Here is a 23,291-nt window from a genome sequence, read left to right on the forward strand (position 1 = left end):
GGTACTTATTGTACCACTATCTGATCCCCCCTTCCCTGTTCCATTCACGAATTGTGCGTGGGAAGAACGACTGCTTGTAAGTCTCCGTATTTGCTCTAATTTCTCGGATCTTTTCGTTGTGATCATTACGCGAGATATATGTGGGCGGTAGTAATATGTTGCCCATCTCTTCCCGGAATGTGCTCTCTCGTAATTTCGATAATAAACCTCTCCGTATTGCGTAACGCCTTTCTTGAAGTGTCCGCCACTGGAGCTTGTTCAGCATCTCCGTAACGCTCTCGCGCTGACTAAATGTCCCCATGACGAATCGCGCTGCTTTTCGCTGGATCATGTCTATCTCTTCTATTAATCCAACCTGGTAAGGGTCCCATACTGATGAGCAATACTCAAGAATCGGACGAACAAGCGTTTTGTAAGCTACTTCTTTCGTCGATGAGTCACATTTTCTTAGAATTCTTCCTATGAATCTCAACCTGGCGCCTGCTTTTCCCACTGTTTGTTTTATGTGATCATTCCACTTCAGATCGCTCCGGATAGTAACTCCTAAGTATTTTACGGTCGTTACCGCTTCCAATGATTTACCACCTATGGCATAATCGTACTGGAATGGATTTCTGCCCCTATGTATGCGCATTATATTACATTTATCTACGTTTAGGGAAAGCTGCCAGCTGTCGCACCATGCATTAATCCTCTGCAGGTCCTCCTGGAGTACGTACGAGTCTTCTGATGTTGCTACTTTCTTGTAGACAACCGTGTCATCTGCAAATAGCCTCACGGAGCTACCGATGTTGTCAACTAAGTCATTTATGTATATTGTAAACAATAAAGGTCCTATCACGCTTCCCTGCGGTACTCCCGAAATTACCTCTACATCTGCAGATTTTGAACCGTTAAGAATGACATGTTGTGTTCTTTCTTCTAGGAAATCCTGAATCCAATCACAAACCTGGTCCGATATTCCGTAAGCTCGTATTTTTTTCACTAAACGTAAGTGCGGAACCGTATCAAATGCCTTCCTGAAGTCCAGGAATACGGCATCAATCTGCTCGCCAGTGTCTACGGCACTGTGAATTTCTTGGGCAAATAGGGCGAGCTGAGTTTCACATGATCTCTGTTTGCGGAATCCATGTTGGTTATGATGAAGGAGATTTATATTATCTAAGAACGTCATAATACGAGAACACAAAACATGTTCCATTATTCTACAACAGATTGACGTAAGCGAAATAGGCCTATAATTATTCGCATCTGATTTATGACCCTTCTTGAAAATGGGAACGACCTGCGCTTTCTTCCAGTCGCTAGGTACTTTACGTTCTTCCAGCGATCTACGATAAATTGCTGATAGAAAGGGGGCAAGTTCTTTAGCATAATCACTGTAGAATCTTAAGGATATCTCGTCTGGTCCGGATGCTTTTCCGCTACTAAGTGATAGCAGTTGTTTTTCAATTCCGATATCGTTTATTTCAATATTTTCCATTTTGGCGTCCGTGCGACGGCTGAAGTCAGGGACCGTGTTACGATTTTCCGCAGTGAAACAGTTTCGGAACACTGAATTCAGTATTTCTGCCTTTCTTCGGTCGTCCTCTGTTTCGGTGCCATCGTGGTCAACGAGTGACTGAATAGGGGATTTAGATCCGCTTACCGATTTTACATATGACCAAAACTTTTTAGGGTTCTTGTTTAGATTGTTTGCCAATGTTTTATGTTCGAATTCGTTGAATGCTTCTCTCATTGCTCTCTTTACGGTCTTTTTCGCTTCGTTCAGCTTTTCCTTATCAGCTATGATTCGACTACTCTTAAACCTATGATGAAGCTTTCTTTGTTTCCGTAGTACCTTTCGTACATGATTGTTATACCACGGTGGATCTTTCCCCTCGCTTTGGACATTAGTCGGTACGAACTTATCTAAGGCGTACTGGACGATGTTTCTGAATTTTTTCCATTTTTGTTCCACATCCTCTTCCTCAGAAATGAACGTTTGATGGTGGTCACTCAGATATTCTGCGATTTGTGCCCTATCACTCTTGTTAAGCAAATATATTTTCCTTCCTTTCTTGGCATTTCTTATTACACTTGTAGTCATTGATGCAACCACTGACTTATGATCACTGATACCCTCTTCTACATTCACGGAGTCGAAAAGTTCCGATCTATTTGTTGCTATGAGGTCTAAAACGTTAGCTTCACGGGTTGGTTCTCTAACTATCTGCTCGAAGTAATTCTCGGACAAGGCAGTCAGGATAATGTCACAAGAGTCTCTGTCCCTGGCTCCAGTTCTGATTGTGTGACTATCCCATTCTATACCTGGTAGATTGAAGTCTCCCCCTATTACAATAGTATGATCACGAAACTTCTTCACGACGTTCTGCAGGTTCTCTCTGAGGCGCTCAACTACTACGGTTGCTGATGCAGGTGGTCTATAGAAGCATCCGACTATCATATCTGACCCACCTTTGATACTTAACTTAACCCAGATTATTTCACATTCACATTCGCTATTAACTTCACTGGATATTATTGAATTCTTTACTGCTATAAATACTCCTCCACCATTGGCGTTTATCCTATCCTTGCGGTATATATTCCATTCTGTGTCTAGGATTTCGTTACTGTTCACTTCCGGTTTTAACCAACTTTCCGTTCCTAATACTATATGCGCACTATTTCCTTCAATAAGAGATACTAATTCAGGAACCTTGCCCTGGATACTCCTGCAGTTTACCAATATTACGTTAACTTTTCCTGTTTTTGGTCTCTGAGGACGGACGTTCTTTATCAACGATGATAATGTCCTCTCTGGTAAGCCGTCAGGTATTTTATCGTTTCGCCCAAGAGGGGGTCCCTCTAACCTAAAAAACCCCCGTGTGCACGCCACACGTACTCTGCTACCCTAGTAGCTGCTTCCGGTGTGTAGTGCACGCCTGACCTGTCTAGGGGGGCCCTACAGTTCTCCACCCAATAACGGAGGTCGATGAATTTGCAACCATTATAGTCGCAGAGTCGTCTGAGCCTCTGGTATAGACCCTCCACACGGCTCCAAACCAGAGGACCGCGATCGACTCTGGACACTATGCTGCAGATATTAAGCTCAGCTTGCACTCCGCGTGCGATGCTGGTTGTCTTCACCAAATCAGCCAGCCGCCGGAAGGAACCAAGGATGGCCTCAGAACCCAAGCGGCAGGCGTCATTCGTTCCGACATGTGCTACTATCTGCAGCCGGTCACACCCAGTGCGTTCAATAGCTGCCGGAAGGGCCTCCTCCACATTACGGACGAGACCCCCCGGCAAGCACACCGAGTGCACACTGGCATTCTTCCCAGACCTACCCGCTATTTTCCTGAGGGGCTCCATAACCCGCCTAACGTTGGAGCTCCCTATAACTAATAGGCCCGCCCTCTGTGACTGTCGGGACCTTGCCGGAGAATCGGCCACTGGCCCAACAGGCGAGGCATCCTGTGGTGGCTCGGAAACGATGTCATCACCACTAGGAAGCACCCCGTACCTGTTGGAAAGGGGTAAGGCAGCTGCCACGCGGCCAGATCCCGCCTTCGCCTTTCGGCCAGGCACGCGCGAGCCCACCACTGTCCGCCATTCACCCTGGAGTGATGGCTGACCGGTAAGATGCTCACTGCCGGAAGACGCAGCGACATCAGGGGTTCCATGTGATTCCAAGGCCACCGAAGTAGGCATAGGTCTCACCACAGTTGCCCCAACGCCACTACGAGCCGACGCCTGCGCCTCGAGCTCGATGAGCCTAACAGACAAAGCCTCCACCTGCCCCCGAAGAGTGGCCAATTCTCCTTGCGTCCGCTCACAACAACCACAGTCCCTACACATGACTATGTTTACCCTACTCTATACGGTGACAAATTCCCAAGATAATCTTCTGATGAGCTACTCTGATAATCAAGAAACACTCACTGAAATACGAGACGCGAAAACTACGCTAGGTTTTCCCACAAAAACTATTTAAAAGCTAAGCGCAGCAAATAAGTACAAAAACGCTTTATACAAACAGTACTCGCTGCTGCTGGTGCTCTCGCTCTGGCTGTCACAAGACAACTGCTGATTCAAGTGACTAGTGGCTAACGGCCGCGAAACAAACAAAAGACGGTTTTAGGGCGCTTTCTGTTCTAAACGATCAAGAAAACACTAAGAAATCTAACACGAAAACTACGTAAAGTTTTATCAAGAACTGTTAGTTACTATGCAGAGCAGATAAACACAAATAGAATCCCTTCCTTAGTGGAAGGTCGTAAACAAAATGCAAAATAAACGCTTTATACAAACAGTACTCGCTGCTGCTGGTGCTCTCGCTCTGGCTGTCACAAGACAACTGCTGATTCAAGACATATTATTTTGGCAGGACGTTGCAAAGACGACATTGAAGCTTTTCAGGGACTGTTACAAGAACTGGAAAGTGACACTGACAATCGCGGAACGCGAAAACAAGGACACAACAATTACAGGTCACATCCGTCACTATTCCGTGACGACAGTAACAATAACCGGACACGACTGGTCTATTCTTACAACGCAAATCGTGACCAAAATAGACACCACCCGTACGACAACCGTTGGCAGAGTAATAATAGTTACAGAGAAAGATCGCATTTCCGTAGTAATGACTATCACAGAGACAATCAGAGAAACAGACAATATGGGAACCAAAACAATTATTATTACGGGAGACAGAATAACTTGAGACGCAACGGTCCAGCGCGCAGTTACGATTCAGGGAGAAATTCTCCACCACTTAACCGACAAGAAAGAAACTACAGGAACTACCGACATGACGACAGACGATATGATCGTAACGACAGACCTGAATTGCATCAGAACTGGCGGGATTCAAACAGAGCAGGGCCTTCTCGTCAGAGTGAATTTGTAGAAGTTAGGTCTCCAAATCCCAATAACGGCGCTCGCCAACAAAGAGACAGACAATGACTCGCACAGCAGGCAGCCGCGTGCGCCCGCTGGCTCCGAGAAAAATAACATAAGACGCTAGCCTTGAGAAAAATTTTGGCATTCTTTACCGACGTATACCGCATGACAATCGCATTCGAGTTCAAACTCTGAGTACTATGAGGAGTAAAGGATTTCACCACACTTCACATATAAAACCCTTTATTGAATGATAATCTGCTGTTTAACTTAGTCTTTGCCATAAAACTTTTCACTTTACATTGCTAGTATGCTTTGTCAGACTTAAGAAACTGTTAACATGCAAGAATGTTTGAAGTTCACTATCCAGTCTAGAACCGAGGGAACATTTTTAAACAGAAATTACGAATGCATTGTTATAGTGAACAGACGACACAGTGTTGTATTTGTACATTCTTGCTTGTTAGTTGCACGATTACGTAACGACTATCAGGCTTACATACTTAGAACATTTACCAGTACTGCTAATGAGATTTTAATGCAACATTTTGGTTACCTGAAAATACATTCTGTATTTAAAGTACTTTCTGTGAGATACCAGATGACACAGTGGTTAGTTTATGGGACAGCTACACGATTTATATCACGACGTTACTAATGTGTGACAATTTACATTGTTGCTTTTGCGGAATATCTGTTTTATATCTGCACAGTTTTTCTGTATTATTCTGGAAAGTAAAACATGTTTTAATAGTAACTTTTGTGATATAGCTACAATGAGACAGCCTTTTCCGTAGCACAACAATACGTTACAGCACAGTAATTTCTTCATCACAACAATAAGCGTAATAACTAAGATATCTATACGCAAAGCATTTCACTTTTGTTTATCATGAGGTAAGTACATTGACTTCTGCAGAACTTGGCTTTCGGAGGACGATAAGTACGACACTTCCACAGAATTATCTTACAGCAAGACGCACATTTAGCGCTACAGGACACGCATTTGAGAGATTTTGTACTTAAGCCATTTATTTTTCAAGATTTTTGAATTACAAAGAAAGTTTTCCGTGATATATTTCATTCTATTGCTGTAATCTGTAACACCTGAGGGTATAATTACATTAATCCTCAGGGGGGTATACGCCTACTTTGTGTACCATGTGTTTGGCAACCACAAGGAACCCTAGCTAATATGGTATTTGCTTATACAACTTTACACATCGGTACCATATTTCTCTAACACACAAATTACACAGCTATCTGATCATTTAACTGAGAGAGACAAACATTTATTTTACTATATGAGTGACAGATGTTTACGTAATTACACAGTTGAATAACTTCACACTTATGAAACTGTATTTTGTCTGTACTTTGTAAACTGTTCATATTTTTTCGGAATCATTGTGATACTATGAGAGCTTTGAATGATGTATTTGGTATGAGATCATGATTTTTAAAGTACGTTTGAGGCAGCTGACACTTTTGACATGAGCAGAGAATTTTTTTAGGCTTAGAAATTATTGGAGGAAGTTACGACGATTTTGAGATTTGACTGAAGTGTTATGATGTTATTATTACGACGACGATGTGTATAATGTTGTTGAGGAATGTTTGTTATGCTACGTATTTCTCATGATGAAATATTGAAGAAGTGTCGACGAATATGTATATGTATAATGAGGTAAGGAATAATGAGTAGTGTTTAGGGACTCTGATTTATGAAAAGGATGTTGGAAACCAAGAAACGTACTTTAAGAGTTATGAAATGTGTGTGTATATGCGTGAAGGTATTACAATGCAGATGAAAATTTTTTTGGACACTGTTATATCAATAGCATTTTGTTTCTACAGATTTGTAACGCAAATTCTTGACCTGTGAAATATTTTTATATGAGACTGCCACTGTAGCGGAAACTGTTGTAAATATTTCCGTAAGAAAATTAAGTGACCACCTGCACGTAATGCGTCTTGGGCACCCAGGTGTGTCAGACGCCTGGAGAACAAGCCATTAGTGTGAGTGCCTCGTCAGAAGCACAGGTAGAAAAAAAAGGAAAGGGAAGGCCATTGTCCACGCTACTGACATCTCCTTGTTGAAAGCATACTGTGGAGCTCGTAATTTATGATATTTACTGAAATGCCTAATGAAACGATGAGAAACATTTCACAGCTATTGTCTTGCTAGTTAAGAAAAATGCCATATGGCTTGCTTTATGTATTTATTTACACATTTTGTTTAATATCAAGTTTCTAGCTGCACTGCAGCATTGGTTAAAATAAAATTTAATATATGTACTAATATAAATATTTTATGCCTACAGATCCAGTAAATAATTTTATGATCTATCCAAAACAAATGAGGGAGCACAAAAAGACATTTCCCTTCACAGGAATTGCATAAATAATTTTTTTACGATTTGGTAACTTATCTACTAGCATAAGTTTTTGTGATGCATCACTCTAATGTTAAGATGTGACATAGGTATTAGACATGGCCATTTTAGTGTAATATTTTTTCTGCTTGAGCTATGTCATGTTTAGGTATAAGTTACTGCTGTTTGCCAGGCGTAGTGTTACTGAATTTGACTTTGTGTTACTCTGCTAAGCCAATTTTACTACTCATTTATTTTTCATGTTGCTGCACATTGGCTCATATTAGTTGTAATTTTGCATTTTATCTGTTAATTTAGATTTGCTGCTGCTTGCTTTGCAAATTGGCATTTTTTTGTCATTGCTGTTTGTGATAATTTGTTATGTGATGCTGCATTGCCTCGTCCCTTAGTTTAGCATCTGAGCTCAGTAGATTTAAGTTAGCTTAAGAGTAGGTAGCCTCTAAGAGAATGAGTTTCGATGAATTGGAAGAAATGCATTAAGGAGTTATACAAAAAAAAGTACAGAAAACAGGTTTAGGTAGGATTTTCTTGGAAATAAATGTTGAGGTGAGAAATGTGTGAACATATAAATACAGAAAGCATGCTTAGATAGAATTTTTTTGGTGGAAACAAAGGATGAAATAAGAGGAAAGATATATGAAGTTTTGGGTTGGACTGCAGTAAAACAAACCCTGTCCTTTCCTTTTGTGTCATCCCTCTATATGTTTGTGTACTCTTGTATATTTGTGTTTTTCCTGTCTTTATGTGTTTAGCTGATGAGAGCTATGTTGTAGAATTTTTCTAATACTATGTTATTTACTTTGTAAAGATGTTTAGACATTATTTATTCTGTTTTGTTTTAATGCTCATGTGTGAAGTTGTTGTTTCCAAAGCTATTCTGATCTTTATGTAGGTACTTATAATTCCTGTAACACTGATGTATATGTTATTTCGATTCTTTTGTAAAGCCTGTATTACTACAAATGTTATCTGTATTGTTATGTTTTTAATGATGTATCATGTACCTTTGTTATTGTATTTTTATGTTACCAAATTGTAATTGTTACCAGTTCTTCAAATTAAGTAACATTTCACTGCACACGTTTCTGTTGGTCATAGTACATGGACAATATGTGAGAAGTAGGGACTGATAGTGTTTGCACGTGTGTTAATGATTCAGCAAGGGACTGGATAACAGCATTGCTGGATCTAAGGACAATTCCAGAAACTTTGTGAGTGCACAAGTGGTGGTTTATGGACTTGCTATATTGTCCGCAAGACTCTTCGATGGTGATTGTGCACCTGCACATTTGCAACAGATGGCTGCTGGCTGTCTCTACCAGGACTACAGTGGGTCTGCATCTTTGATGGCCCACCAATTGCTACAAGGACTGCAGTGGGTCTGCACCTCTGGTGGCCCACCAGTACCGCAATTTCTACCAGGACTACAGTGGGTCTGCTCTGTGATGACCTAACTACCAATATTCTTCAAAACGTCGACTGACTCTGCTGTGGGTTTACTCTGTTGTGGCCCATTACCTGTCTGCATGTCGAGTCAGCACTGTCTTTCCGTTGGAAGGACAACACTACTTCTTCAAGACTGCATGGAAATCCACTACGTCTGTGTGCATTGTCTTTTACTGGTCAGACTTTGAGAAAAACACTGCAATTTTACTGTGACGAATGATGAGGACTGTCTTTATGGACTGTGAGAAATTTTTAGCTTTTGACCAACATTGTATCAATAAGTGTGTGCATTTGATTTCTTTGTTATTGTAATTATGAAAAATTTTTTTCAAATCTGTATTGGCCACTGCCCAATCCAATTTGTAAAAATTTTTTGTGGGGAGCATGGGGGCTATGTAAGTAGGCTGTTTAGGTTTTTTTATTGGTAACGCCACCTCTGTATGAAAATCACTGGCTGTGCTGTGGGCAGTCTGTGTCTGCTTTGCATTGTTGTAATACTCGCCATTGTAGTGTTAGGCAGCTGGCTGTGAACAGCGCGTAGCGTTGCGCAGTTGGAGGTGAGCCGCCAGCAGTGGTGGATGTGGGGAGAGAGATGGCGGAGGTTTGTAATTTGTCATGAACTGCTATATTTATATATGATGATATCATGGTAAATACATTGTTCGTTCTCTATTAACATCTTTCATTTGCTAACTATCCCTATCAGTAGTTAGTGCCTTCCATAGTTTGAATCTTTTATTTAGCTGGCAGTAGTGGCGCTCGCTGTATTGCAGTAGCTTGAGCAGCGAAGATTTTTGTGAGGTAAGTGATTTGTGAAAGGTATAGTTTAATGTTAGTCAGGGCCATTCTTTTGTAGGGAATTTTGAAAGTCAGATTGCGTTGCGCTAACAAAATATTGTGTGTCAGTTTAAGGACAGTCGTGTATAAATTGTTGAAAGGGGACGTTTCATCTTGTGGTCGCGTTCTCGCTTCCCGAGCACGAGGTTCCGGGTTCGATTCCCAGCAGGGTCAGAGATCAAGGATTTTCACCTGCCTCGAGATGAGTGGGTCTTTGTGTTGTCCTCATCATTTCGTCATCACTCATGAAAGTGGCGAGATTGGACTGAGCAAAGGTTGGAAATTTGTACGGGCGCTGATAACTGCGCAGTTGAGTGCCCCACAAACCAAACATCATCATCATCTAAACCCGTCTAAAGATGTAAACGACTATGCACGAACAGCGCATATTAGATGGAGGGGGTCCGACAGTCATTCCACCAGGAAGGACGTACATGGCTCGTGTTGTCTGTAGTTCGACCATGCCTAGACGGTCGATACCGCGGTTCGATCGCGTCCATATTGTTACTTTGCGCCAGGAAGGGCTCTCAACAAGGAAAGTGTTCAGGCGTCTCGGAATGAACCGAAGCGTTGTTGCTCGGAAATGGAGAAGATACAGAGATACAGGAACTGTCGTGGACATGCCTCGCTCAGGCCGCCCAAGGGCTACTACTATAGTGGATGACCGGTACCTACGGATTATGGCACTGAGGAACCCTGGCAGCAACGCCACCATGTTGAATAATGCTTTTCGTGCAGCCACAGGACGTCGTGTTATGACTCAAAATGTGTGCAGTAGGCTGCATAATGCGCAACTTCACTCCCGAGTCCATGGCGAGGTCCATCTTTGCAACCACGACACCATGCAGCGCGGTACAGATGGGCCAAACAACATGAGGAACGGACTGCTCAGAATTGGCATCACGTTCTCTTCCACGATGAGTGTCGCATATGCCTTCAACCAGACAATCGTCGGAGACGTGTTTGGAGGCAACCCTGTCAGGCTGAACGCCTCAGACACATTGTCCAGTAGTGCAGCAAGGTGGAGGTTCCCCGCTGTTTTGGAGTGGCATTTCGTGGGGCCGACGTACACCGCTGCTGGTCATGGAAGGCGCCGTAACGGGTGTACAATACGTGAATACCATTCTCCAACCGATAGTGCAACCATATCGGCAGCATATTGGCGAGGCATCCGTCTTCATGGACGACTATTCGCGCTACCATCGTGCACATCTTGTGAATGTCTTCCTTCAGGATAATGACATCGCTCGACTAGAGTGGCCAGCATATTCTCCAGACATGAACCCTATCAAACGTGCCTGGAATAGATAGAAAAGGGCTGTTTATGGACGACGTGATTCCCCCCCCCCCCCCCCCCCCCCCACACACACATCGAATCGCCATTGCGGTGTGGGACGATCTGGAGCAGCAGTGCCTTGATGAACTTGTGGATAGTCTGCCACAACAAATACAGGCATGCATCAATTCAAGAGGACGTGCTACTGGGTATTAAAGGTTCCGGTGTTTACAGCAATCTGGACCACTACCTATGAACGTCTCCCTCTATGGTTGAAAGCTAACCGTGTTGGGCTGTTATAAACGGCTGAGAATGTTGGTAGAAGTTGTAGAGTTCTAACAACATTTATTTTTCAAAAGAAAAAAACAGACGTAAATTATGCTCAACAAGTTACTGACTGAATACCGTAAACAACTAACAGGTGATTTAAGACCACAATGGACAAAGACTCTGGGTGGCAGATGGGAGTGAAGTACCCTGGCCCCAAAATTGTGGATAACGCTATCTGAATTGATCTGACACTGAGCAGACTTTGATTGTTCAAATCTACAGAAGTTTCTCTGTATAGGTGCAGCTGAGAGCAAGTGACGATTGAGATCTGTACGCCCTGACAAGGCCGGAGTGGTAGTATGTTACCCTGTTTGCTTTGTGTGACGACGTAACTTGCAGCTGGCGAGATGTGTGCGGCAGATGCGAGACGTGAGGCGGCACCTGTGAATCGTTCGCAGCCACGAAAGAAATGCAAAACTGACACGGTCTAGTGATCAGGCAGATGGATCGCAATTTACTCTCTACCAGAGCCCTGAAATCATGGTACTTTTAGTGTGTGACATACCCATTTGCTGATCATACCAAGGACCAATTTAGCTCATTTATACGACAGAGCGCACAAGGATATCAAATGTCAAGACTGGTAAACCAAAAACGAATAAGTGTGCCCTCGGCAAACAAGTAGTCCCAGACGCTTGAAGTCATACTGTCGGTACAGTAAGAACTTCACCACAGGCTCCCCAGTCCAAACTACTCACAAGTGAAGTCAGTCTCAGGACAGGTCCCAAGCACCAACCACACATGCCAGAGCATCGACCAGAAGTCGTCTTCTTACCAGACCAAAGTCCAGCACCTGAGTGCCTCGCACCTCTCCTGAAAAAGAAATCCATTTTCCCGCAATGTGCACAAACGAGACCACCGTCACGCCCTTTTGAGCCAATCACAGGGCTCCAGAGGCCCTAAATCTCCCCTCACACAACGACAGTACAAACTCATGTCGAACCCCCAGCAAGAGTTACGAAACCTGTGTCTCAGGAAAAAAAAAGGAACCACCAATTACTGGTTTTTTTTTAAGTTTCCATGGAGGGGGAAGATGATTTTATCCAAAATCATGTCGCTTCCCATGGCATCAAGAGAACAGATATAATGTTAAAGATCTTTATCTAAATCAACTATTCCTTGGAGCTTGTTAGTCCTAGGTATGAGGTGTAATAAAGATTCTATCTCTAAACGTTTCTCAGACGCTGGAGTTTCTTATACAACCCAGGTGGCTGGTGGAAGTGGGTCACAGGCCTATTTGCAGTATTGGCAAACACGAAAACTTGTGAATGTTTATTACAGCTCTGCACACAATGCCCAGTTTATGACTCCACTGTGTAGATGTGTTCCTCTACTACGCCGCCCCAAGCCCAGTCTTTGGCTGGCGCCAATTCAGGTATCGTGGCATTGTTCTGCTGGAGACCTGTCTCAACGAGGCGCTGCCCTGTATGGCTGTGGGCCTGTCTGGCAATCTTTACTGAGGGATGGGCTCACTGCCAATTGCTTCCAACTCCCAACATGCCATTTCCACGAGCTAGGAACAATAAAAGTACCTCATGCTTTCAGCGCCTTAACAGGCTCCATCAACGTCTGCTCAGGCCATTAACTTTCTAGAGTCCCGTCAAGGTGGATCTGGTTGTAATAAAATCTTTAATAATTTTCCATATACGAAAATTAGGTGAGAGGGTAACATGTCCTGTCTCATGCTGGTACAACATGCAATGTGTGGTTTTCATGAGCAATAAAAAGGGTGGAAATGTTGTTTATGTTGATCTCTGTTCCAATTTTCTGTACAGGTTTCGGAACTCTCAGAACTGAGGTGATGCAAGTCGAAATTTCTCTACCTTTTGTAATCCAAAATACCATCTCTAGTGGATTAAACAGAAATTAAACAACACAATAGTACTTTATTGCAACTCAAATTTGGGATTATTTGACAGTGGAAATATCAAGGAATGATCTGGATCAGACAGGTAGCTCTATACTGTCTTGAAATTTATGCAGATGTGTCTAATAGCATATCTGCAGACATAAATGGTTGTACAGTTGTTTGTCCAAAATTAAAACAGAATCGGCAACTTTTAATTCCCAATAATTTCCTACTTTACACCAGAGTCTACCGCCCTGAAAAAAGCTTCCATTTTTGGAGACATATAGCGTATCTCAATTTATTAATCATAAAATATTCCAAGAGCATACTGGACAGTCAGTAAAAAAAAAAAATAGTATTAAAATGAACTTTTTTTATAAAGGAGACTCTGCATTAGACAGTGGAAAAATCATGTAAGGGGCTATGGAAAAGTTTCCGTTTGAGGGCGTTTCTGCAGTGTATATGCAACGATGCAAGACTCAGATGCTGGTCTACAAACACCGACATGTAGGGAAAGGATCACTGTGTCATTCATGTCTTCCCGACGTGCGTGCTGTAAATGCGGAAACGTGAACTATGGCGACATTTTTACAGAATGCGTCCAGACAGGACAAACATGCTGTTATTGTTTTCTTGGTTGCTGAAGGACAAATAGCGGCAGACATTCATCGAAGAATGAGGAATTTGTGTGGGAAGCATGTCCGCCGAAGACAACTGTTGTGGCTGTTCAAGACGCCGGTCGATCTGGAATTTCAGCCTCATCCAACTCAAGCACTCGTCCTATAATCCTTATCTCTCCCCATGCGATCACCACCCCTTCGGTTCCTTAAAAAATGCCTTGAAGGGTCGACAATTCCTGTCGGACGAGGATGTGCAGCAAGCCGTTACGGTGTTCTTCACGCAGAAGGACAAGTTGTTATACCAAATGCGTATCTTCAATCTGGTGCGTCAGAGAGATGATTACCTCAATGCTCACGGTGGATTAGCCTAATTAGCATACCGACTCTGGAATGTACTACTTTCGAATGGAGCCTTTTTGATCACTCCATATAGCAGAGAAATTAGTTCTCGGAAATGTAAATGTCGTGTGACTAGGGCCTCCCGTCGGGTAGATAGTTCACCAGGTGCAAGTCTTTCGATTTGCCGTCACTTCGATGACTTGCACGTCGATGGGGATGAAATGATGCTGATTAGGACAACACAACACCAAGTCCCTGGGCGGAGAAAATCTCCGACCCAGCAGGGAATCGAACCTGGGCCCTTAGGATTGTCATTCTTTCGCGCTGACCACTCAGCTACCGAGAGCGGACAGTTCTCGGCAATACAAACATTCCACAGCCCAATCTTCCACCATGGGCGAAACTAACGCTCGAGAACGTTGCAAAGAAACCTATAAGAAGCCTACTACAGTCAATGGTAAACTACCCGGCTGAGAACTCGTCTAAAATTTTGGTCTACTGATCACAAGATTACGAGACGACTTGCAATAAATCTACAAAAATTAATATGTCAAAAATACGCCTCAGTTGCGAAATGTTACTTGTCTTTACCAAGGTTGCAGCTAGAGTAAACTAGCCTTCTTCAGAAGCATAAAATTAACTAATACATGCCAGAATAAGGCACGGTCAAACATTAAAAGTTAAAGTACCGTGGTACCATGTCAAGCTACGTTACTTAGCTGAGCAACAGCCCCGGCCGCCCTTAGAGGAAAGCGATCGGTTAGCCGCGAACGCTACGTTGGAACTTAGCTTTTAATGTTTGACCGTGCCTTATTCTGGTATGTATTAGTTTATTTCATGCTTCTAAAGAATGCTAGGTTAGTCTAGCTCAAACCTGGGTAAAGACCAGTAACATTTCGCAACTGAGGCGTGTTTTTGACATATTAATTTATTACAGCTGCTGACAAGGCTGCAACATGTTGAAAATTCCAACAAAAATTGCATTCAGTTACGACAGTTTCCCAGTTCGTCTGTCCATGATCGGTGTTGTGACTCGTGTGACTACAATGATGAATCCATGGGACAGAAACACAGTATATTCCCTGCATGTTTCAAACATGAAGACCATGGGAAAGAATAAATTCGTCAAATGAAAGAAATCAGTATCCGAGTTTGCATATGGCGTTGCCTGCTTCTTATTCGGAAAGGAAAGGTCATATTCAAGACATTATACAGGGTTGTTTTAGCGAATGAGCTTGGTGTCGCACTGTATTTGTAACCTCAATATGCTACTCCGTATAGTTCAAATATCATCAGAAATTAAAAACGTGTGCAGTTAAAATGTGAACTGTATTTTACAATGTTGTTGTCGTTTCGATGTAAGTTGCATATGTGGTATAGACATCCCACATTTATGTTGTAAATAATACGTTTGGTGGTGTCTTGTATAGGAAGAATGGTTGTCTCACGTTGTAACAGTCAAATGCCAAATGTTGCCGCGACCTTGAGTCCGAAGACTGGTTTGTTGCAGCTACACATGGTAATGTATCCTTGTGCGAGTCTGTTCATCTCTGTATAGCTCCTGTAACTTTCATTCGCTCGAACCTGCTTGTTACGGGCAAGCCTTAGTTTCGCTCTCCAATTCTTACTTCCCTACACCCTCCACATTTTCCAAACTGACAATTCCTTGTTATGTCAGGTGGTGTCACATCAACCGATACATTGTTTATTCAGGCTGTGCAACAATGTTTTCTCCCCAATTCTATACAGTGCCTTCTCATTACTTAAACGACCTACCCATCTAATCTTTAACATTCTTCTAGAGCACCACATTCCAAAAGCATCTAACCTTTTCTTTTCTGAACTATCTATTGTCAAAGCATCACTTCCGTACAACGCTACAACCCACACAAGTACTTCAGGGAAGACTTCCTAACACTTGAAACTTATATTCGATGTTAACAAATCCCTCTTTTTGATGAAAAGCTTTTCTTCTTGTTGTCAGCCTCCAATGTACACTGTTCAGCCATATTAACGCGACCACCTGTCATAGCGTGAAAACCACATTTTTCAGGGTGGAGCGGTTAGAGACGTGCAGGACGAAATTCAGTGAGGTTCTGGCACGTACCGACAGGGATGTGAAACGACGCCGACTCCCCTGCCGTGGCCAGCTGCGCCAGATTTCTTGATTGAGCATCCGTGGCGCGAACAGCACGATCGAGGTTATCTCAGAGACTCCCGACTGGGTTTATAACCGGGGAGTCTGGTGACCAGAGGAGTACGATAAACTCATTCTGCTGCTCTTCGAACTACGCACGTACGCTGCGACCTGAGTGAAACGTTGCATTGTCCTCCTGGTAGATTTTATTTTGACGAGGAAAAACAAACTGCATGTAGGCGTGGAAATGATCCTCGACGCTAGATGCATATTTGTGTTGATCCATTGTACCTCGCAGAATGACGAGATCACGCAGGGAATGCCACGAAATCATTCCCCAGACCAATGATCCCGGTCTGGACCCATCCCACGTGTGTTACAGGATGATTGCTTTCATATGTTTCATCCTGTACCCGTTAACGAGCATCTGTTCGTACGAACAAAGAAGCGTGATTCATCTTAAAATGCCACCTGTCGCGACTTATTGGCCTTCCTGGAGTGCAAATTCCAGCCTTCGTCGTAGATGAACAGTGATCAGCGTGGCTTCATGAACCAGGCCCTGCTGCGGAGGCCCATACGCAGCAACATGATCTGAGCGGTCGTTGAGGAGACACTGTTGGTGGCCCCTTGGTTCATCTGGTGGCTCACTTGCTCCACAGTTGCACGCCTATTCGCCCATACACTCCTGCGCAGCCTTCTTTCACCCCTGTCATCTTTGGCCCATGGTGCACAACAGTTGCTTCAGTGCCGGTTTTGGATTGTTCCATCTTGACAAGCACGGTGTTGTTTAACCACGGCGGCACGCCAAATGTTTGCAGACTTAGCCGTTTCAGTAATGTTTCCACACTAAGCCCGAAAGCCAATGATCATCTCCTTTTGGAGGACAGATAAATCACTCCACTTTGCGACAACGACTACACTGTTTCCCGCGTCCCCCAGACACGTTTTATATCCACCACACTGCTAGAGGTGCCGCCCGAGATCCATGCCGGCCGCTGTGGCCGAGCGGTTCTAGGCCTCTCCGTCAGGAACCGCGCTGCTGCTGCTACTGTTGCAGGTTCGAATCCCGCCTCGGGCCTGGATGTGTGTGATGTCCTTAGGTTAGTTAGGTTTAAGTAGTTCTAGGTGTCTGATGACCTCAGATGTTAAGTCCCACAGTGCTTAGAGCCATTTGAACCATTTTTCGAGGTCTATGAGTGATTATTGCACTTTGCTGTCTAACATAGACGGTGCTCACATTAATGTGACTGGACCGTGCACTCCTCTCTGCTTCGACAATCGACGCTTATTTTGCTGCCGAAATAGCAAAACTCGTCTACTTATTTTAGTGTCTCATTTCCTAATCTAACTCCTCTAGCATCATCTGAGTCACTTTGACTCTTCAACTACATTCCATTAATCTTGCTCTTCTGTTGTTGACGTTCATATTACTTCTTTTCAGGAATCCATTCCGTTCATCTGATCTTGCAAATACTTTGCGTTTTCCGACAGGATTAGGTTGTCACTGGCAAATCTCAAACTCTTTATTTCTTCTACATAAACTTTAATTACTTTTGCAAATTTTTTGGTTTCATGACACGATACAAGTATAGATTGAATAATTTGGGGGTAGGTTACAGTTCCGTCTCACTCCCTTATTAGCTCCTGCTTTTCTTCCATGTCCCTCGACTCCTAGAAGTATAGTCCGATTTCCATAGTACTTGTAAATAGTATGTCGCTCCCACTATTTCATCAGCGCTACTTTCAGAATATCAAAGGTTTTGCTCTGGTGATCACTGCGAAAAGCGGTGCGTGTTCCTACATTTATTTGGGAAACAAATTGACCTTACTCCGGGTCGGCTTCTGCCTGTCTTGTCCAGGTAATTCTAAAAAAATGGTTCAAATGGCTCTGAGCACTATGGGACTTAACATCTATGGTCATCAGTCCCCTAGAACTTAGAACTACTTAAACCTAACTAACCTAAGGACAGCACACAACACCCAGCCATCACGAGGCAGAGAAAATCCCTGACCCCGCCGGGAATCGAACCCGGGAACCCGGGCGTGGGAAGCGAGAACGCTACCGCACGACCACGAGATGCGGGCCCAGGTAATTCTATGTCGCAGTCAAGACGTACAGGTAATAAACTCACGGCGCGGTGATATTTGCACAGTCAGCACGTGCGTTTTTTGGGATTGTCATTATTGCAGTCTTCTTGAAGTCGGAGGTCATTTCGTCTGGCTCAGATATGTTGCACATAAGGCAGAATAGCTTTATCATGGAAGTGGTTCGTTCTCCCACAGTCTCAGCTATTCCGAGGAAATGTCTTCTCAACGTGCTTTGTTTCAAATAAAATAAAAAATAAAAATAAAAAAATATGGAGAACGGGAACTACCCGGTGACAAAGACCACTCAGATATGTGTGTGAATTCCTAAGGGATAAAACTGCTGAGGTCATTGGTCCCTAGACTTACACACTACTTAAATTAACTTATGCTAAGAACAACACACACCCATGCCGCAGAGGGAGGACTCGAACCTCCGGCAGGAGGGGCCGCGCAATCCGTGACATGGCGCCTCAAACCGTGCGGTCACTCCGCGCGGCGACCATTCAGAGAAAAGATGAAGAAATAGTGGGTTGCATTCAAGAAAAATACAAGTAATGACTTGATAGTAGACGAAATAAAAAAAATAGCGGTACAATATGTAGCAACAACAGCAACACACAGTTTCATCGACATTAATTTTGGAGACTTTTTCGCCTTATAGCTCCGTACGTGTGGATGAAAGCAGCGCACTTGTTGAGCTTGAATTGCCCTCTCTGTTTATTGATTGGATAGCCACTGAATTGCTATTTATTTATTTAATGGGACAATAATAATTATTATAAAAAAAGGTTCAAATGGCTCTGAGCACTATGGGACTCAACATCTTAGGTCATAAGTCCCCTAGAACTTAGAACTACTTAAACCTAACTAACCTAAGGACATCACACACACCCATGCCCGAGGCAGGATTCGAACCTGCGACCGTAGCAGTCCGCGGTTCCGGACTGCAGCGCCAGAACCGCACGGCCACCGCGGCCGGCAATTATTAAAAGGTGGCAATTTTATTTAAGCAATGTTTTTACTCTTTCGATTGTTGCGAGTCAGCGATAGTGCAATGCTGCTCGCTTTGGAGAATACACGTTTTATAAGAATTATTTGGTCCAGGAAACACTTTTGCGATCACGGTTCCGATTTAGACGGTATTCGCGTAATTGTACTGATTAAAAGTTATCGTTTCCGAAAGACGCAGGTTCGATTAAGGCTGTGTGCACTTTTGCGCGTATAATGATAATATTCATAACACGTCGCGTAACAAAAAGAAACATGCGAGTCACAACCGTGATCAAACGAAGAAAATATATGATAACATAAATGTTCTTCGCTGTTATTCAGGACAGGCTCAGATTAGACCTTGCAATTTTTAGTTATAAGAAATCACAAGACGTTACACTTTAGAGATATTTGTTTTGAATAACTTGTATTTACCTTCTCTCTCTCTCTCTCTCCTTTTTACGGCCTTTATACCTTCACATCGATTAAGGAACGTTTCCTTCTCTACCGACCAGTACGAGAACAAAATTCAGACTCAACAAAATGTCTTACATCGAATTATTACATGCTCAACCCCCAACAACCATATATAGTTTCGTAGTACAAACAATGCTAATTTATTCCGTGCACTAGAAAGTCTTTGATACACTGAGCACAAAAATGAAAATAATAAAATTATAACTACATTTTTAATATCATGAATACTTCTTTAAATCATGAAAATAAGGTTTGGCATCGTCGTAATATTAATTTTCATCGTTGTAGCACTACAGGCTGAATAACCGTCGCGCTTGGCTCATTCAGCAGGTGGGCGCTGTGACGTCACAGCCGTAGCCGCAGCCGCAGCCGCAGCCGCAGCCGCAGCAGACTGGTGCTGTCCGGAGCAGGGCGCACCCGGGTGCGTGACGCGTGACGTGCGCGTGCCTGGCATTCCTACTGCAGGCGTGCCACACAGACACAACACGGCGGCCGATGCGTAAACACGGGCGCCGGAGTAACAGCTGATAGCTAACTGTCCTCCGCGGTGCAGCGCGCGGGGCGTACAAGCAGCTCGCCAGGCGCAGCTGCGTCTTCAGGCGCTGACGTTCGGCCTCCTCGCAACCCCTGGCCTAACAGCAGCAGCTGGCCTTGCGGAAGCTCCCCTGACGTCCTGTGCTCTCCGGCTGCTGACGCACCGTTGACGATACAACTGCCTTGCATCGAAGAAGAGCGAGGCTATGGTGTTCCATACTGTACTGTGTTCATCGTAAGAATAAGCCTGATGTGAACACTAAGCCATGTATACTTCCGCGTTTTCTTGAATCTCATTGGATTTCGTTTCACGTGGAGCGGAAGTCAAGCTGTGTCCAGTACGGTCAAGTACGGTCATAAAGATACTTTTTATGCTGCGCTACACGCACACAGGCTCAGCGATAATGCGGTACAACTGCTTTATCGGCGCGTTAAACGTGGACAGCACTGTCCAGCCAGCTAGTCCGACTAACCTGCAATGATGTGAGCAGTTGTAGTTCACACTTAAAAAGAGTGACAGCTGGCTAGATTATTTTCCAGTTTTAAGGCGAGCAATTAACTTTTGGTGACTCGAATTCAGGGCGATAGACCATTTTACGTGGAACTTCCCATAGAGATCTGCTCTGAACTGTTAATAGCGCTGTTTCCGGTAGGCATATTAGTTTCAATACTAAGACTCATATTTTGTACACGTGAACTTTCACAGAATATCTCAATCAGATAAAACTCAAAACTTTCATTTATAGTCATAGTTCCTGAGCCCGCTGTGTGAATAACAAGTAGGAACATTTTCTTCAAATGGTTCAAATGCCTCTGAGCACTATGGGACTCAACTTCTGAGGTCATCAGTCCCCTAGAACTTAGAACTACTTAAACCTAATTAACCTAATGGCATCACACCATACATGTCCGAGGCAGGATTCGAACCTGCGACCGTAGCGGTAGCGCGGTTCCAGACTAAAGCACCTAGAATCGAACATTTTCTTCGAGTGGGCAGAAAGAGTAATGTGGACTTGCAGACTGTAAATTATGGTCGGTATGCTCTCCATCGCTTCCTCGCTGGCCGACGACAAAGGTAGGTGTATAGCATGCACAGACAGTTAAGAGACTTTTCATAATGACATAACGGAAAATTCAGGCCGTTTGAGTATTACCCGCCGCCCCACTCCATTCCTACCGATTTCGGTATGGAAAAATACGAAATAATGATAAACAAACGAAAACGCATTTAGGAATCGAAGACAGTTATTCTCCTCCTCATCCAGATGCTCTGGTCGCTACAACAGCGCCGCTTTCGTTGAACAGTACTTACCTACTAGCTCCGCAACCACAACTGGGTTGCTGTTTTTACTGGATGTTTTACAGTTAATATGGGTATGGACAACGCCCTGTCAGAGAGTGCACTGGGTCAGCGCTCGGTTGAACGTGACCCATTTACAGTCTTTCCCTGACATATGGGGAGAAGCAATGTATCTGTGTCGGAGTCCCATCTCTCTTGCCACCAGAGGCGAAGCTCGACATTTTTGTAGGGTACGCTGAGAATAACGAATTTCGAAGAAAGAAAAAAATCTCAAAACAAAAACTTGTAAAATAGAAACGCTGCAAAAGTAACTTGGTTATATATTTCTACTAAAACTAAAACTACTACAGAAATTGTTATAAATATGGTTGGTTGGTTGATTCGGGAAGGGTGCCTAACAGCGAGATCATCGGTCTCATCGGATTAAGGAAGGATGGGGAAGAAAGTTGGGCGTGTCCTTTCAAAGCAACCAGTCCGGCATTTGCCTGAAGCGATTTAGGGAAATCACGGAAAACCTATATCAGGATGGCCAGACGCGGGTTTGAATCGTCGCCCTCCCGAATGCGAATCTAGTGTCTTAACCACTGCGCCACCTCGTTCAGTTATAAACAAATGCATAAAAATATTATATTTTTTAATCCATGGTTAATAATTAACACATAGTAACTCACTGTTACATCTTTTTAAAAATTATTTATATCCTCCTGTCCTTTTTCTAGGCGTAACATTGATAACACGTGTCGGGTTCGATTCCCTGCGGGGTCAGGGATTTTCTCTGCCTCGTGATGGCTGGGTGTTGTGTGCTGTCCTTAGGTTAGTTAGGTTTAAGTAGTTCTAAGTTCTAGGGGACTGATGACCATAGATGTTAAGTCCCATAGTGCTCAGAGCCATTTGAACCATTTTTTGATAACACGAGATATCAACACCAGCCGTTTGGTTGAAGATTTTCACAGTCCCCTCTCTATAGCCAAAATCGCCAAATTGGACAATCTGTCATTATGTTGAGAAAGTTGGTTTTAATGCGTTTTAATATACACGTGTTTCTTTCGCAAGACGCGGTGGTTGCTGGAATTGCAAAAATCAACGAGAGTAATTTCACACATTGAGAAAACACGTTTTTTAATCCATGGTTTATAATGGAGATAATGACGTCCTGAGGCTGTTTATCCTCGCTGCTGTAAGCAAACGTAAGTTCTTGTTCCAGTTTTTCACTGTTAAAAAAAAGATACATTCTAAACAGTTTTTCAACTTCACGTATAGGAAAATTGTTTGGTCTACTATAACCTGAGAAATTTCTCTCATTTACAACTTCTGTAAAATCTGTTTCATGAAATCCTGGACTCTAGTTTCCACGTTTACTTCTGTTGTGTCAATTATATCGAATACTAGCATTCTCAATTTCTGAACACTTCCTTGACTTCCTTGAGTTCCGTTAAAATTAATTTCAGATACTCCCGCTGAATTTGTAAGGCTCTTAGCTTCCACTATGCGTTTCACAATAATGTACTCACATCTTAATCTTTCAGAGCCTTAATACTGTTTCCAATTCCGAAGTTACGGGACTTATGTCCACAGCTTTACTTTGCAAGATGTCAAACAAGAAAATCGAACTGTACAGCTGCAGTAGAAAAAATAAAGTTTGATCATCCAGTATCCAATTGCTTGACATAAAAAATTATCATCCCACCATTCATTGTTTATCATATCATTAAATGCTGCTCTCCGGTGAGTGTAGTGAAGAATAATGATTTGTATGCGCCGGAATGAAAATTCCACCTCATT

Source organism: Schistocerca americana, chromosome 2 (assembly GCF_021461395.2).
Source record: "Schistocerca americana isolate TAMUIC-IGC-003095 chromosome 2, iqSchAmer2.1, whole genome shotgun sequence".
Classification (NCBI taxonomy): domain Eukaryota; kingdom Metazoa; phylum Arthropoda; class Insecta; order Orthoptera; family Acrididae; genus Schistocerca; species Schistocerca americana.